This window comes from Canis lupus, chromosome 12 (assembly GCF_011100685.1).
Source record: "Canis lupus familiaris isolate Mischka breed German Shepherd chromosome 12, alternate assembly UU_Cfam_GSD_1.0, whole genome shotgun sequence".
Lineage (NCBI taxonomy): Eukaryota > Metazoa > Chordata > Mammalia > Carnivora > Canidae > Canis > Canis lupus.
Genome location: NC_049233.1, coordinates 65,123,377 through 65,139,296, shown reverse-complemented (window position 1 = coordinate 65,139,296; position 15,920 = coordinate 65,123,377). Strand labels below are relative to the sequence as shown.

The 15,920-nt window shown below is 48.7% G+C and overlaps 1 protein-coding gene and 1 long non-coding RNA gene across 2 annotated transcripts in view; one reads left to right on the top strand and one right to left on the bottom strand.

Moving 5' to 3' along the window:
• Window positions 1-4,142: 4,142 nt before the first annotated feature.
• The window catches only part of SOBP (sine oculis binding protein homolog), a 162,231-nt gene continuing 150,453 nt past the window's right edge, over window positions 4,143-15,920 (bottom strand). The window contains exon 7 of the mRNA XM_038554865.1: window positions 4,143-5,435. The gene's annotated coding sequence lies outside the window, so the exon portion shown is untranslated. The remainder of the gene's footprint in view (window positions 5,436-15,920) is intronic.
• LOC119874229 lies at window positions 5,331-8,895 on the top strand. The gene is made up of 3 exons (XR_005368100.1): window positions 5,331-5,421; window positions 6,375-6,502; window positions 7,391-8,895. It is a non-coding gene; the product is annotated as an uncharacterized LOC119874229 (long non-coding RNA).

Sequence of the window (15,920 nt, the reverse complement as noted above, 5' to 3'; positions counted from 1 at the left end):
CTCCCTCAAACTTCACCTACAGATACATTGACAGTTGCATGTTTGATGTTGTTCCAAACCACGTGTCAGGAAATTAGGAGGCAATTTCTTCCCCTCTCCCGGTACAAAGGTCAAGGCTGTGTCAATGTCCTGGTGCAGGCCCAAGTCAATGAATGACCTGAAGTCTGCCCTGCGGCCTGAGCCACGGGGTGTCCTGGGGTGTCCACGGACACGGCAATGGGGGGGTTGGCCCCTGGAGCCCAGGCTGGGCCCTGCCTCCCACTGTGAGCCCTGCCTGGCCGCACCCTGCCCCCCATCTTCATGCCCCTGTTGCTTTGGATACGAAACAAGAACGGTAATAACGGAGGCTGTTGTGAAAATCAACTAAGCGACTGTGTGGAAAGCCCATCCCGGGGCCCTGCACAGAGGACACCTGTCTCAGCAGAGGGCCCCCTTCCCTGGAAGGGTCACACACGCTGGTGGCAGCTGTTCATTCCAGCCACAGTCAGCAGGATGGACTAAGAGGCCCTTTCTGGGCATTGAGGCCTAACTTCCCATCTATAAGAGAGTCCAAGGGTCGAACTTGGGGGTTATCTCATCTCCAAGGTTCTCTTGGGTTTTAAAAAAAAGTGTCATGGTTCCTTGACCCTAAAGCCCTGCACAGCACAGAAGCCCCAGGACAGTGATGGGGCCTTATTCTCTTGTGCAGCTCCCTGCCCTCAGAAGCAGCCCAGAGGGTGCCGCCCCACGGGCTGAAGCCTGGGTGACACAGGTGCCTCCCTCCCGTGAGCGCCAGAAACAGGACAGCGCTCTGCTGTCTTCCCGTGTTGGCTGCACCACAGCTCCGGTCATCAGGGCGGTACTGCCCTCTTCCATCGGGGGGGCTGGACCAATGCCTCAGCTCAGCCCATGTTTTCTCTTCCAAGGGTGGACAACAGTTCTGCAATGACGCAAAGTTAGGAGGGCCACGGTAGCCTACGTGCGAGGAGCCCAGAGGACACGGGAAGGGCGGTATGAGAAGTGGCCTCTCCCATTTAGGCAAGAGCACATGCGAGCCCAAGGGAGGAGCGGTGACTTGGGCCACAGGGGATCGGGCTTGGCCTCACGGAGGGGTGGTATGTAAACTCAGCTTTGAAGGGGTGGCTTGTTGACTGCATTAATAACCGTTATCATGCTCAGGGGTTCCCAGGTGCTGGGCCTAGGGGATCCAAGGCAGATAAGACAGGATCTCCACCCTCCAGGACCTTGCAGACTAGCAAGGGGCACAGAGAGGCGAGCAGCTGGACAGGCAGGGTGTGAGGTGCACCGGGATGGAGCAGGGTGCGGCAGGGGAGGGGAACGAGTGGTTCCGCAGGCTCCCCTGGAGAGCATCACCCATGCCGTGGGCTGAGTCCTGATGTCAAGGGGAAGATGAGGCACAGGGAACCACTAAGGACTTGTGAGCAGGGTGTGACATGTCCCAGGGCGAGGCCCTGTCACGGAAGTCACGGAAGCTGGGACTCTGGCTCCTGGGGTGGAGGAGAAGCCAAGGAGGGGTAGGAGGCAGGATCAGTCTTGCCTGCCTTTGTACCTGGGCCTGGGCCTGGGCTCTGGCCTTCGGCCAGGTCATGTAGGCAGCGTGACCTATAGGGCTGCTTATGGCTCATGCTGCCCTTCTAGTGTCAAGGGGACACCTACAGTGCGTGGGGAGGGTACCTTTGCCAAGCTGTGAATCTAGGCTCTCGGTGTGCAATTACCTAAACCTTGGGAAACATCCAAAGAGATTCCTGGTGAGACCAAGAAGTGGTCCGTCTTTCCTACAGCCCCATCTTCCCATCACCTATAAGCCACTAGGGCAAGCGCTGCGAGCCTTTTTCTTCTTCCTGTCTTCCCTTAGCAGCAGACATGGGGTCCTGAGTTCAGGGGGGCTTTGATAACCAACAAGGAAGACACTGCCTGACTCGTTTCTCAGAAAGCAGACTGGCCTCAGCGCTTCTCCACGCCCAATAAGGTGTGGTGGGCAGGAACCGTGAACGCTCGACCCCCCTGCTTCGTTTAAAGTGAGGGCCACTTGGGAACAAAACGGAATCACTGCCAAACTGACAGGAAGTCAAAATGACTCTTCGTGAAGATGTCATCAGTTTCTCTCCAGATGGAATGCGCGGCCTGGGCTCTGGCACCAAACCTCGTGGCTTTGAATCCCATTCTGCAACTCACTGGCTGGGTGATCTTGGGCAATTACTAAACTCACTGAGCTTCTGCTTCTTCTTTTATAACAAAGGGAAAATAATAGGACCTTCACTCATAGGCTTACTCCGAGGATCAAATGAGGCCAATGTACATACGCTCAACACGTGCTAACAATTGTTGGCGTTACGATTGCTATTTCTCTTTAGACACGGTGTCGATAGGCCAAGAGGATTTTGTATCCAGGGAACACCGAGATTAGGAGAAGGAAAGGAAGGGAAAAGGTGTGCTTATGTCTAATGAGATGCCAGGAAATTCTTTCTTGTCGGAACAAAGGTATCTTTTGTTTCCAGAAGGGTCAAAATGTTTGCTCAACAATCTGGGATTACGACAAAAGCAAAATCAGCATCCTGGGCGACTGTGTCTAGGGCCACGTCCGGATGAGTAAGGCTATCTGGGACTCTGCACCAGACAACCACAGCGGGGTGTCCTGGTCCCCCGGCCCGTCCTCAGCCGGGCCTACGGAGCTCTGGCCGAGCTCTGACCGAGCTGTTGTCATCCACACAACCCCACACCAGGGGCCTGCGAGACTCCCCGTTTCCACGAAAGAAAGAAACTGTTTCTAGAATCCACTCCCAGGAATGTCTCTCAGAAGAAACTGCGGAGAGTGCCTACATCTTTTGATAAGTTCAACCACACTCCGTGTGGGACTCGGCACGTCAATTCACCCTTCCAGGCTTCAGAGGATGAGACGGGTTGAGCTGGGCCAGAACTAGGTACTAATGTGCTATATCCCCCTTAGAAGTGTTCTGATGTTTGATTCACTTACCCAGCAGAAGCCAGACGGACCCATCCATTCATAAAAAGTCAAAACAACCCAGGGTCTGGGGGTTGAGATGGTGTCCTGGTGGGAATGAACCCCAGAGGGGAGGTTTGTAACCACTGGATGGTGTTCCTTGGAGTCAAACCCCACCCCCCACCCCAAACCATGATCAGGACCGGGAGGACGGGTGGGAGGGCCACACAGTCGGCAGGTCCAGGACCTCACTGCACATGTACCTTCCAGTTGTCAGCAAAGGGTCTGCACTGGAAGCAGACCCTCGAACAGGCCAGTGGGCTCTTTGTACACGAGCATGACACGCAGCAGGTGGGGAAAGCCAGCGTCACCCCTATATCTCAGCATCTTTTAAAACTTCCTACCTTTATTTTTTTTTAAATTGTTTCCCTGGAGGAAAGAAATGAGCACCCTCTGTAACAAGGAAAACAACAATAGTCATAATAATGAGAAAAGCAAAATAAGCACATGTAAGTGCATTTTTTTTTTCTTAGAGATTTATTTTTGTTTGATGAAGCTGACACCAGTCAGGGAGAGAGGAGAATGTCGGGAGCCCCGCAGGGGAGTGAGCACCCAGAGGAGGGGCTGTGCTTCCTGCGGGGCAGGGATGGGGGGTGGGGGTGGGCTTGGTGTTGGGGTTGGTTGGTTTGTTTAATTTGTTGCTGGAAGTTTTTCCTTTTGTTCTCTTTTATAAATCTCTCCCTGGGCTTTCGAGCTTCCCTCTCCCTCCCACCTCCCTTCCCCTGCCCCCCAATTTCATTTTTAAAAAGCGAGCTCGCTCGCCAGGTGTGTCCCCCAAGCTCTCACAGCTCTAATAAATAAGGAGCACCTGTAAAACAGTAGCTTGACTTGTTAAGTGACTCTGTACAAAGGAGAATATAGAAATACAGTATGTACACGGCATCCACGCGCCCCGGGGTGCGTCAAGGCCGGCGCGACACGGTCCCGGCCTCGCCCGCCCACCGCCTGCCACCCCTCCTGCCTCCCCGCCGGCTCGGCGGCCTGTGTGGGCGGGGTGGGGGGGGCACCTGGACCCCTCAACAGGGAGCAATTGCTTCTTTATCTGAGTTAGTAAACAGATACACTGAATCACAAGGTGATTTGATTTTTTTTTTTTTTAGTTTTCTTCTTTTTTTTGATTTTTTTTCCCTTATTTTTTCTCTTTTTTTTTTTTTTTTTTCTCTGTACTCATCAGAATGGGATACTCCACGACTGTCTCACCAACTCAGTGTCAGTACACATGCTCTAGAGGACTTCTGGACTCGCAGCTACAACTGTACAAGTGCACACAAGAAAATCTACCCTGTTATCCTCCACCCACTGATTGAGGATTGAATTGCACATTTCTCTTAACCATGACAGGAGAAAGCAAACAGTGAAACAGAATCATGGGTGATCTTTCTCACTTTCCCTCTTGTTTTCACTGGTTCGTCCATACCATTCTAATTATCATGAAAGGACTCTGCGTATAGAGAGATTGCTTCACTGACTTCCTGGATCACCGAAAACCATCAGGGTTGAAATTTCATCCAAGTCTTTCGTGACGCCCAGCAAATATTCCCCCTCGGATTATTTTACACCTTGAGGGCATTTTGGTCTTCAGTTCAACACTCTTGCTGTGTTCCCAAATGGGGCGCTATTTAGGAGAATTTAAAGAGAAAGCTGAGAAGAATAAACATTTACCGAGTTCTCTTGGCATTCAGTCTCTGAAAAACCACAGTATAAACTATTCATGCTGCTTCTTACATCTGTCAAATCGAAAAATTAAAAGCCATAAAAGTGTAACACTGAAAATATGGCATTAAAAAGGATAAAGGTGGCCTTTGTAAAAATAACAAGAAAAAGTATATTAGCCAATAAAATATTCTAACTCTTCATTTAAAAGTGCATCCTGGGCGGGACAGAGATGAATCTGGAGGGGTTGGGGCTCCAGCGCGATCCCTCTCCGCCTTCAAAACGTGAACAGTATAGGTCCAAAACCATACAATGCAAATCACGATTCTTAGTGTAGCAGCAAAACCACAGCAGTTTTTTTTTTTTTTTTAATGACTAAAAAAAGATTTGTGTTTTCAAATTCGTATCGTCTTCCAGCCTCACCCTCTGAGCCTCGAAGACGGAGCGGGGACATTTACCTACGTTGGTCCTTGTGGCTTGTCGGTGTTTTGATTTCCCAAAACCAGGGGCGAAATCCCTAAGTTCCTCTGGGGAGAAGCGGAGCCGGTGGCCGCCAGGAGGCCGGGCCGCGGGGTGGGTCCGAGCCGGGCCGGGCCGGGCCGCTCTGGGCTGGAGGCCGCCGAGGGAGGCCGCTTCCTCAGCTGCTCAACGACAGGAAGCGCCTTTATTTGTCTGAGTTCTAGCCCGAGGGGTGGGGAGCTGACAGCTGGTGTCACTGGGTGGCGGGACGCGGTTTGCTCTCGCCCTCTCTCCACGCGAGGTACCCTGTGAGTGCGCGTTCCTGGGGGGAGAGAAGAGGGAGAAGAAGGGGGGCCCGTCAGAATCCCCTGGGCCACACCACACCCCGACCCCGAGCGGGGAGAACCCAGGCGGGACCCAGCGGCCCACTCAGGCCCGAGCGGCCACCAGTCCCCGGAGCCAGAGCAGCGCCGCAGATTGGGACGGGCCTTCAACCCCGGTTCTGCCCAGGGTGGGCCCTGCCAGCCTGGGGTGGCGGCTCCTGGGGGCGCCCTGACCTCACCCGGACACCACAGCAGCAGCCCCTGCCGCCCGGCGACCTTTGCCCTCGCCTTCCCGCCCAAGGTCACCCCCAAAGCCAGGCCCGGGCCACCGCGGTGGGGGGCCCTGGGCCTCCAGACCTCACCCCTGTGCTCCACTGTAGGGGCTCTGGGGGCTGCTGCTGTGAAGGGGCGAAGCCCAGGGATGGGCTTTGCAGCACAGGAAGCGCTGTCTCCTCAGAGGCCTCCTGAGGAAGCCCGGAGGAAGGCCGCTCTCCGCGGGGCCCTGCACGGCCAGGCCGGAACCCACAAGCCCCCAGGCCTGGGATCCCAGGGCAGAGGGCCCGAGCGGGGCGGTTCACCGAGGAAGGCCGGTTTCTGGAGAAGGCCCACCCCGGCTTTTACCACAGATGTTCCTCAGGCTCGGCCTCTCCATCCCTACCGGCTTATTTCACTTGCTACCAAGTGAAAGGTTTGAAACAGAACCTGCTGGGGACACTCAGGGACTCCTAGTAAACAGCCCCGAGACGAGGGCCGGCCAACTGTGACGTCTCTGAGGTTTGGGGCCGCGTCTGTCCTGCCCGCATCTCCACACCCAGGCCCTGGTTCAGCTCGACACGCATTTGCCGAGGGGATGAGGGTCAAGCAGCCCCTGTCCCCTCCCCTCAAAACTGTACCTTTTAAAAAAAAATAAACATAAAAATAATTTTTTTTTCCTGCAGATACGTGAGGACGCCAGAAATGCCAATGGGTAAAATCTGACTAACATGAGGTGGTGACAGAGGACTCGTAAACATCTTTACAACGATTGAGATTATTCCTAGAACAACGAACACGTAATTTCTGAGAGGTGATAGAATTTAAAACTTGAAGGGACCCCAGAGATAGTATAATTGCTGCATTTTATAGACGAAGAAAGAGAGGCCACAAAGAGACCCGCAGCCTTGCTCAGGGTGTCTGTAGCATGAAGTTAGCAAAGTATGAGGAGGTCAAAGTGCCCACTGGGAGGACTAAGTACAAGCTTGCGCTTTAGACCCTGCTATCCAAGTCCTGGTGTTAATGGTAACGATAATAATGATCGGCCAAAAACAAGGTTTGAAAATCTGAATGTGCATGACAGGAAATGCCTGAGTTCCCCAAATCACATTAAATCACCAGATCCGTGTGTATTTAATATGTATATTAAATAACCAAAGTGAAAATGCAAAACACCACAAGTATGCAATGGGGGTTGAATTACAAGGCCATGGAAACCTTTTCATTTGGCATGGTCAGATTTGGAAATGTGGATATTTATCTCTGAAAAAGGAGCTCATTTTTATTTCTTTCTTGTCTCTCTCTGTCTCGTTTCTTTCCTTCCTTCTCTTCTTTGCTTTTTTTTTTTTTTTTTTTTTTTTTTTTGAGAGTGAGACAATGGCAAGAAGGGACACAGAAATAAGAATGCCAAGAGCTGCCATCAAATGAGAGGTCATAAAGATTTGGAAAGGAGCCTCAGAAATCACGACTGGATCCAAAGACACAAGTGCAGCTTCTTCTGGGGCAGTTTCTTTTCCATTTAGGGAGCATAGCCTGGAACTTGCTGTGCAGGGAGGAAAACCGTCCCCACCTCTGGGCTTGGGCCCAAGAGTGACCAAATCTTGTAGTCGGGGCGGGGGGGGGGGGGGGGGGGCCTCCAAATCCTTTCTTTAAAAAGGAAAAGGGAATTTTTTTTAAAAAGTGTTTTAATGCTTTCTTCCAGGGACTGGGAAACACCACCATTTTGAAGGACTTACTTGAGAATGTCGTGATTGCTTTTTTGAAGGATGTGGCTTTTTTTTTTTTCTTTAATGTGATCATGACCTCAAAAAGAGGAATCTTTCTCCAATGAGTTTCTTTATATTCAAATCACCTTTGGACAAAGGCCAAACATGGGCAGCATCAGCCTACTTGGAGAAAATTTCAAGGCTTTCATAAGGGACTGGGAAAACGGGATTATAATGAGAGCCATTCTGCAACCTTAACTACAGCGTTTGCCATCCCAAACACTATAATAATCATTATTATTCTCTGGTATCTATTATTGTCTGGTAAATAATATGTGTTTTCCCCCCAAGTTCTAAAGGGTGCAGCTGCACCACACTCTATTTTTTGCAACCCCATTCCTGCTGCTCTGAAAGCTCCTCACACCGAGCTTATTTTAAGAGAACGGCAAAGTAGACAATTTGTGCTCTTTCCTTCCCTCCACCACGTACTTGCCACGTCTGGGACACCCACAAAGGCCAGATGGTGGCAGTGCAAGTCTCTCTCTGCTGGTGACATTTGAGGAGGGGGTGGTACCGAGGTCATCCTCATCTGTTCCTGTGGCTCCTCTGGTTGGTGCAGGGCAGCCTCCTTCTTGGGGACCCGAGAATCAAATGGAAATAGACAACCAAGCTTTGGGCTTCACCTCCCAGAAGTGACTGGTATGCAAACTATGAAACTCAAGAGCGGGGAGGAAGCGAGCTTGCAGTTTTAGAAAGTGATCATGAGGAAGCTCCAGAGCCTGGGCTAGTTCCTACCTTTGCCCTTGCCAAGCAGAGGGATCTTATGGAAAATCCAGTTTAAATTTCTTGATTTGAGCAAAGGGGAAATTACTATGATAAGTGAGACACAGACACCCATCCCCGTCCAGGGCGTCCCCTTCCTTGGCCTCCCCAAGCCTTGATTCCTCTTCTGTGCAATGGGCGCCTCTGTGAGATTTTTTTATTATATCCTCTATCTATCAAGTTCTGTGACTGTAGGATCTTCGGATCAAAGCCAGTGTCAATTATAGGGGATTATAAACTTGAGCAGTTGACTATTAATCTGTTAACAGCACGTAAGGAGAACTAGTAATTTCTGAACCCCCAAGCCCAAAGTTTCAGAGACTTCTATTAATCACACACACACACACACACACACACACACACACACACACACAGCTCTCTGGCAGAGGATTTTGGAGTGTCCCTTACTGCAGGGAAGTCTAAGGAAGTGGCTGTACTTGTGCCTCACATATGGGTTTTCCTGTGAGTCAGGGGTTCATCTGAAGGCAGGACAACCCAGGGTTGTATTTTGTAAATGGTTGTATTTTGTATTAGTACCCAGGGTCCTGTTGCAAGGAATATCACACGCACACAACCCATCCCGCATACCATGCATGTACCGGGTTTGAAGGCCGGCTGCATGATGTGTGGTCTCCAGCAGGCTTGTATGGCCAGGTGCCTTCTGGATTCCAACCACCCCCGCCCCCCAGTCCCTTCAGGTCAGAAGAATGAAGTATCTTCCTTAGCAATGCATAACCAAGTGACTGAGCCTCCGCCTGCCTGGCATATTTTTCTTTCTTTCTTCCTTTTTCTTTTTTTTTTCTTTCTTAGTAGGTTCCACACCCAGTGTGGGGCCCAGTGTAAGCCTTGAACTCACAACCCTGAGATCATGGCCTGAGCTGAGATCAAGAGTTGGATGCTTAACTGAGCCCCCCAGGTGGCCCCCTTTTCCTTTTTGACATCAGGAAAGCATTGCTAAGAATGTGATTGAGTCACTCATCCCCTGCCCCCACACAAGTATTTTCAGAGAACTACAGAGGAAAAAAACAATGTGCCTGGATACTAATAAATGTCTTCAATATTGCTACTGTCAAAATATAACCATTCTCACCTTTTCTCCTTTGGCCTGTCCAGCCTAAGACTTATGCTGGCTGCATTTAAAAGGAGATTTTATAATTTCTACACAACCACTCCCAAAAGTAATTATGTGTCCAGAGAAAAATGTTTGTCCTATTCTACATCCCAACATTTGTACGCTGGTACAAGAGTCCACATCTGCCAGGAAGCCTGCCTCGACTTACCCATTTTCAAGACTTATTCTTTCCTTCCTTAGATACCTTTGTAATTAGCATCATCAAAATCCTGTACACCTGTCCTGTCTTACCTGTTTAGAAGGCAAGCTCCCCACGTCTGTCATATTTATTCCCGGAGCCTAAAATCCTGTGGCATCAACTCTACAATGTGCAAGAAATGCCCACTCCTGAGCCGGCTGGCCCTTGTCCATTTACCCCAGCCCCGCAGTGATGCGGCTCACTCGGGCACGTCAGCCCATCACTTAGCACAGTTAAATACAGCCATTACGTGCTGGCTTCGGCCACGCTGTTTATCTGGGACAATAATGAGTCCCTGAGGACTGAACTGCTCTCAGGTAGCCGCAGCTATTCTGGGACACTCACAAGAGTAGAGCCCTGCGGTCAATGAGCAGAGTCACCTGCGTGAGCTGATAAACCCAAGCGTGATGCCAGATAGTGGTCTCCACGGCAGGCCCTTCCCAGAAGAGGCTACAGCTTGGTGAGGTTTTGCCAAAAACCAGTTCCTTCTCTCCCCCATCAATCATTGCTTCGTGAAAGTTTGGAAATGGCTTTTGCCACGATTGGAAACGGTTTTCGTTTATGAAGTAGATGGCACCTCTCTTCTGACAGCTCATTAGTTGGTGAAAAACATCCCTTCTCCTTCCTAGCGTGACTGTTATGGGAAATAACCAGTGGTGGGGAGAGGGGGGTGGGAGCCAAGGGTGACAGCTCGCTGAGCTCTGGTCTGAACCACAACCTCATCACCACCGTGCTACCTCCCCACAGCGCCGATAAGCCAAGGCCCGTGTATGTTTAACAGAAAAAAAAAAAAAAAAAATTAGGCCAAACCTAAGGCCTTCCTTTTCTTTTTTTATAATTGTTTCTTTTAGCAATATCTCCTATTTTACTCTTTAATCTATAAAAATCACAACCATATAAGACCACCCACTAGGATAACTCCATCCTTAATTCTTTGTTTTACAAATTAAAAGTTTGGTTTTCTTTGCCTGGCTGCTTCTATGAATTAAATGGGTACAGAGGCCTGTTTATTCTCATAAGCGGTCACCGCCGTTTCTCGCTGACCTCTAAGAGGTACTAGGAGACAAAGAGCCCTCAACCACGGAACCCCATTGTGTGCACTCATACAAGTCCTTCTCAACATCTTCTTTAAATACCTCAAATCTTTCTGGAACCTGGGAGTTTGAGCAAAACAAATGACCCTGTCTGGCCCTTTCCTAAAAGCATGCAGGGATTCATGAGCACATGTTCACTAACCCGCTGGAGCTGGTGGCTACATCCATCCAAAAAAGAGAAAAATAAAATAAAGGAGACTTACTAATAGAACTAATGTTCTGCAGGAAATTTTGAAGATGAGGCGAGAGCTCTGTGCCCCTGCCTTTTCAGACTGAACACATTGCCATTATGGTTTGGGAAAGCTGCATTTTTTTTGCCCCCAAAGAAAGGAGTCGAATTTTTAGTGAGCACCTACTTGATATGAAATATTGCACGAGGCACTTTTGCATACTTATTCCACTTGAAAACAAGCATATTTTATATACTTATTTCACTTATACACTTTTTTCATTGAAACAACAATGCTATGTAGGTATTTATTAATGTCCCCATTTTACAGATGAGGAAACTTTCCTAGGAAGGTTAAGAAGCTTACTTGGCCAAGGTCACTAGCTAGAGGCAGAGTGGCTTGAGTCCAGCTCCTTTGACCCCAAATCCCACATTCCCATCCAGGGAGTGGTTCCCCCAGTCCTGGTTTCATTGCCCCCCCTTCCTTCCCAACAAGCAGAGGTCGCAGTGTCAGAGCCTTAAAGGGCCCCAGAGGCATACCTGGTCCAGGTCCTTTGCTTTAGAAACAAGAACTCTGAGGAGTTACTTGATAAGGGATTATAATTACATTTTCATTCAAGTTTTGTCTAATACACAAACTAGCTAATGCTGGTTCACGTGTCTTCTAAAAATTCCGCCTTGAACAAAAAACAAATAGATGTTTATTGTGTTAAGACTGAGTTTGTTACCTCTCTATATCTATACTATCTGAACGTAGGCATTCTAGATTAAAAAGAAGAAAAAGATCCAAGAGCAAAAAGCAGCTTTATGTGGCAAGTAGCTATGGTTTATGGGCAACAGTACATTTTAGGATTTTAGGTGGGATCTGGAAAGGTGGTTTCTCTGGCATTTTATCTCTTCTTTACAGCCAGTCCATTAGTAGAGGAGGGAGATGGAGATATATAGAGATACAGATATAGATGATATATAGATATATAGATACATAGATATATAGATATATATCCAGAGAGAGAGAGAGAAGAGAGACACACTTCATGTTCAAGGAAACTAACTTCACCACACAATCTAAGAGCAAGCACACTGACTCCCCAGCACCCCACCGTCCACCCCGCCCCCCCCCCCCCAGAGCCAAGGAGATGGAGAATGTGGTTAATAATTGCTTCTCTGCAACCCTTCACCCTCCCGACCCCAGATGTTGAGGTTCGACTTACTTCCTCTCTGCGATCAGCTGCCCAACGGGAGGAAGCAATACCATGGGTGGCAAAAATATGCCTCTGGTTCTTGGCAAGGGGTGTGTAACTCAAGCAGCTTTGGTCATATCTGGTGTCCCACTGAGAGGAAAGGCAGATGAGGACTCAGGTTCTAATCCTGGCTATGCCACTCTGACCTTGAGCCTTTGCTCTGTTTGTCCCAGTCTCTACTTGTAAAAGTAGAACCAGACATCTTAGAGTTTCTGGAATGGTTTCCCTAACAACCTCCAAGGTTGGCAGCATGGAAGCGTTTCATTACACCTTCCATTACACATCCAAGGGAAGCGAGTTCGGGGCTGCAGGGGCCCCCATGACAAGCACCTACTGTACGCCAGGTACTTCCTGGGCATTTTAACCTAGGTTATCTACCCTGGAGCCTGATGACTCTCTGCGGTCGGGGCTTTTACCTTCATTTTCCTGGCATACGAGACCTGCTCATTTTGCCTGGGGACTCTGGAGCCAGGCTGCCAGTCAAATCCCCGCATTGTCGCTCACTGACCGATGACACCGAGTGGGAGACTTGGCCTCTCTGTGCCTCAGTTACTTCATCTGTAAAATGGATGCAGTAATGGTAACCCAGAGAGTTGCTGTGGGCATGTAACATTTGAACACTGCCCTCCTATAGAGTGTGCTCAATAATTATTAGCTGACACAATTATTTAACCAGAATGTCGGTACAAAGAGATTATAAAGCTTATCCAAACCCTCACAGCCAGTAAGAGATACAGCCAGTTTTCCAATTGGAGCAGGTCTCACTCCAGCCCCGTGTCGTCTTCTCCCAGGCCTTGCAGCCTTTCTAGTAGGGACAGTGGCTGCCAGCGGTAGGGCACCTGGGACGTGTTCCACTGTCCACGTTTTCTTACCTGTCCCTCACAGCAATGTTCTTGCTACTGGTGACCTAGAGGAGACAAGGCACGTCCTTCCTCACCTACTGAACGGCTCTGCTGGGATCTGGACCCAGGCAGGCCCAACTCCAGAGCACATGTTCTTTTCCAGGAAACCATTCCACTGCCTTCCTTCACCACTGGGAGCCCACTGTCACTGCATGTGGGAGCTTCAGAAGATCTACGGTGTGGGAAGTAGAAAAAGATAAGAGCACATCTCCAAAGGTCATCCCACTCCCTTGACAGCACCTGCAGGCCCTGGGAGGATGGGATTCGGCTGCTATGGAAATCTCAGAAGGTGTCTGAGGTAGAGTCAGCCCCCTAAGCGTCATGGCTGCTCTTTAGTCCAGGACCAGAGCATTTGGGTGTCACTGTGGCCACTGTACAAGTTCTGTGCTCATCGGCACGGAGGTCCTCTGCCGGGAGAGCACTGCCTGCCTGAGGGCCCAACAGCCCGCACCACACCTGGCCGGCTGGCCCATCAGGAGGGCCGAGGCCCTGTTTCTGCAGCAATCTGGGGTCCAGCCAGCACCCTCGACTGGACTTTGACCTGGTCTGTCGGTCGTGAGGTTTCCTTCCACCATGGGCTGGGAAGCCTCGAGGCCTACACTGGCCACAGAGTTCTTCCTCCCGTTGCACGACTACGATGCTGTGCACACTTGGTGTATACGTGCGGCGGCCTACGCCCCTCACATGGTAGCGATAACATCCCACAATGTTTAGAAGCCACCACTGGTAATTAGCCTGTCATCAGAATGCAGCCATCAGCTTTAGGGATGCCAGTCTTTCTCTTGCTTCCTTTCAGTCTGCGAACAGCTGCTAAAGTAATTTTCTTTGAACACAGATTTCGTGCTGTCACTCCTCTGCTCGAGGTCATGGTGACGTCGCCTAACGCGTAGAGTACAAATTGGGCACCCTCCGGCTCCCCCATTCACCTGCCCTCCAGGGCTCCTCTCCCTTGGCAGGAGGGCATTGCTCCAGGCAGGGCAAAGGGGAGCTCATCCCCAATGGGGCTCACCCTCTTCTGCCTCTGGGGCCTTTGACATCCTATTGCATTCCTTCCTCTTACACTCCTGAAGGCCAGGCCACGCCCCTCCCCAGACTTCAAGTCTCATGGAACCCCATCGGGGTAACTCCGTTAGCTATTGCTCTCCTGGGACTCTTCTCATTCATATATTCAGCAAATATCTGCAGGCCCAGTCTGCCAGCCCTGAGCTAGAAACTCGGTGACCCCAGGGAGTGACCCGCGCCGGCCCCTGCCCTCGCTCAAAGCATACTGTCTGCAATACCACAGTGGTTTGTAGTTCTGCGTGTTGCTTGGAGAAGTTGCCTTGGTTATTTCTTGTCTCTCTCAGCAGGTTATTAGCTCCTCAAAACAAGTCAAGGACACCTGCCACTCCCTCTTCCATTATTTTGTTTGTTTGTATCCTTCCTTCTTGCCTGCCTGCCTTCCTTGTATCTCTTGACAACACCTGCACCAAGTCAATGTTAGATATCATTAGTTAAAAATGGATGTGTTTTAAAAGAAATGGATGTGTCTTGTTCTCTAGGAAAAACAAATGAAGATCATCTCTGAACCATCAATAAGTAAAAGGGGACTGCCTCCCTCTGTTTGGATATGATGGGGAATTTATTAAGTTTGTGGATTGTAAAATATGAATTAAGTATAAATTAAGAACTCCCAATACAGATTCTTTTTAAAAAGCTATTATTATTATTATGTATAGGCCCCCCCCCCCCCCACACACACACACACGTGCATGCACACAGCTGAGACAAAGAACAAGTCGATCAGATGATCAGACAGTGAGGAGTGCTGTCAAAATCAGAACTCTGAACTGGTGGCCCCTCATCTTCATTTGCAGAACCATTATGTTTTTCCAAAATTTTTCATAGTTTTTCAATTAAGATTTGGGATTCATGTTGCTCAAACCTTGGTGGATATGAAAATAGACATTAAGTCCCATGTTTATGATGCCATCATATTAAATGAGAGGAATGGAGGGACCTGAATGTATTTTTTGGTTTGGCAAATTGTAGAAATACTTTTTTTCAAACATTTGGGGTTTGGCTAAAACCAAAACTTACTTTGCCAAGCACTTTGGCCTTAATTTTTAAACCCATGTGTATTTTAAAAGAAATTCAATCTATATGTTTCTGACTCATTTACACTTAACTCATGAAAATGCTGTTTGGTGAGAGCTATTAGATGTCCAGGCAAGTTTATGAGGCTTTTTAAGCCTTCTTTTCCCCGTTCTTACCAGAGACTTGTGTTTTGCCAGCCATAAAAGAGTGTGAGCCCCAGAGGCCTGTGGTCAGTTTGAAATTTATAACCTCTGAAGCTTAAATGGATTCTGAGTGTGGAAAAAGGTTTTTTTTTTTTCTTTTTTTTCCTTTCCTCTTTTTCATATGAAGTGCACAAACAGGCTACCTCTGATAAAGATGGGATCCTGGGTCTTCGTTTCCAAGATGGCTAAAGGTGAATAATAAAGAGTTCGATCTAACCACCAACAAATTGCCCCTAAGACACTTCAGAGGAGCAATATGGCACTTCAAACTCATGTGGACACGGATTCAGACCCAACCCTCTACAGGGAAGTTTTTACTAATTATTCCTAGGATAAGACAAGGAGGTGAGACACAACAAACAATTCAAGTTGAACACTTTACCTTTGGGAGAACTGGGTAATTTTTTTTTTTTTAATTAGACAACCAACCCTGTTTATGATTTTTTATACATTTTTTTAAATTAGTGGAATCTACTAAAAATAGCATTTGAATTAAAACCAGAGAAGCAGGAAGAACGTGCATGCATGCTGCAGTGACTTCACCCCGTATCTTCTCTATATAATGATGCTCGGATACCACTCAATTATAGTATTCCAGTGGGAGAAAGCTTTTGGATAAAGTACTTAAAAATGGCTTATAAATATTTAAAGTATAAGCATCTAACAAATCATAATGACAAAGTTTTACATTTAACCACATGTGCTCCAA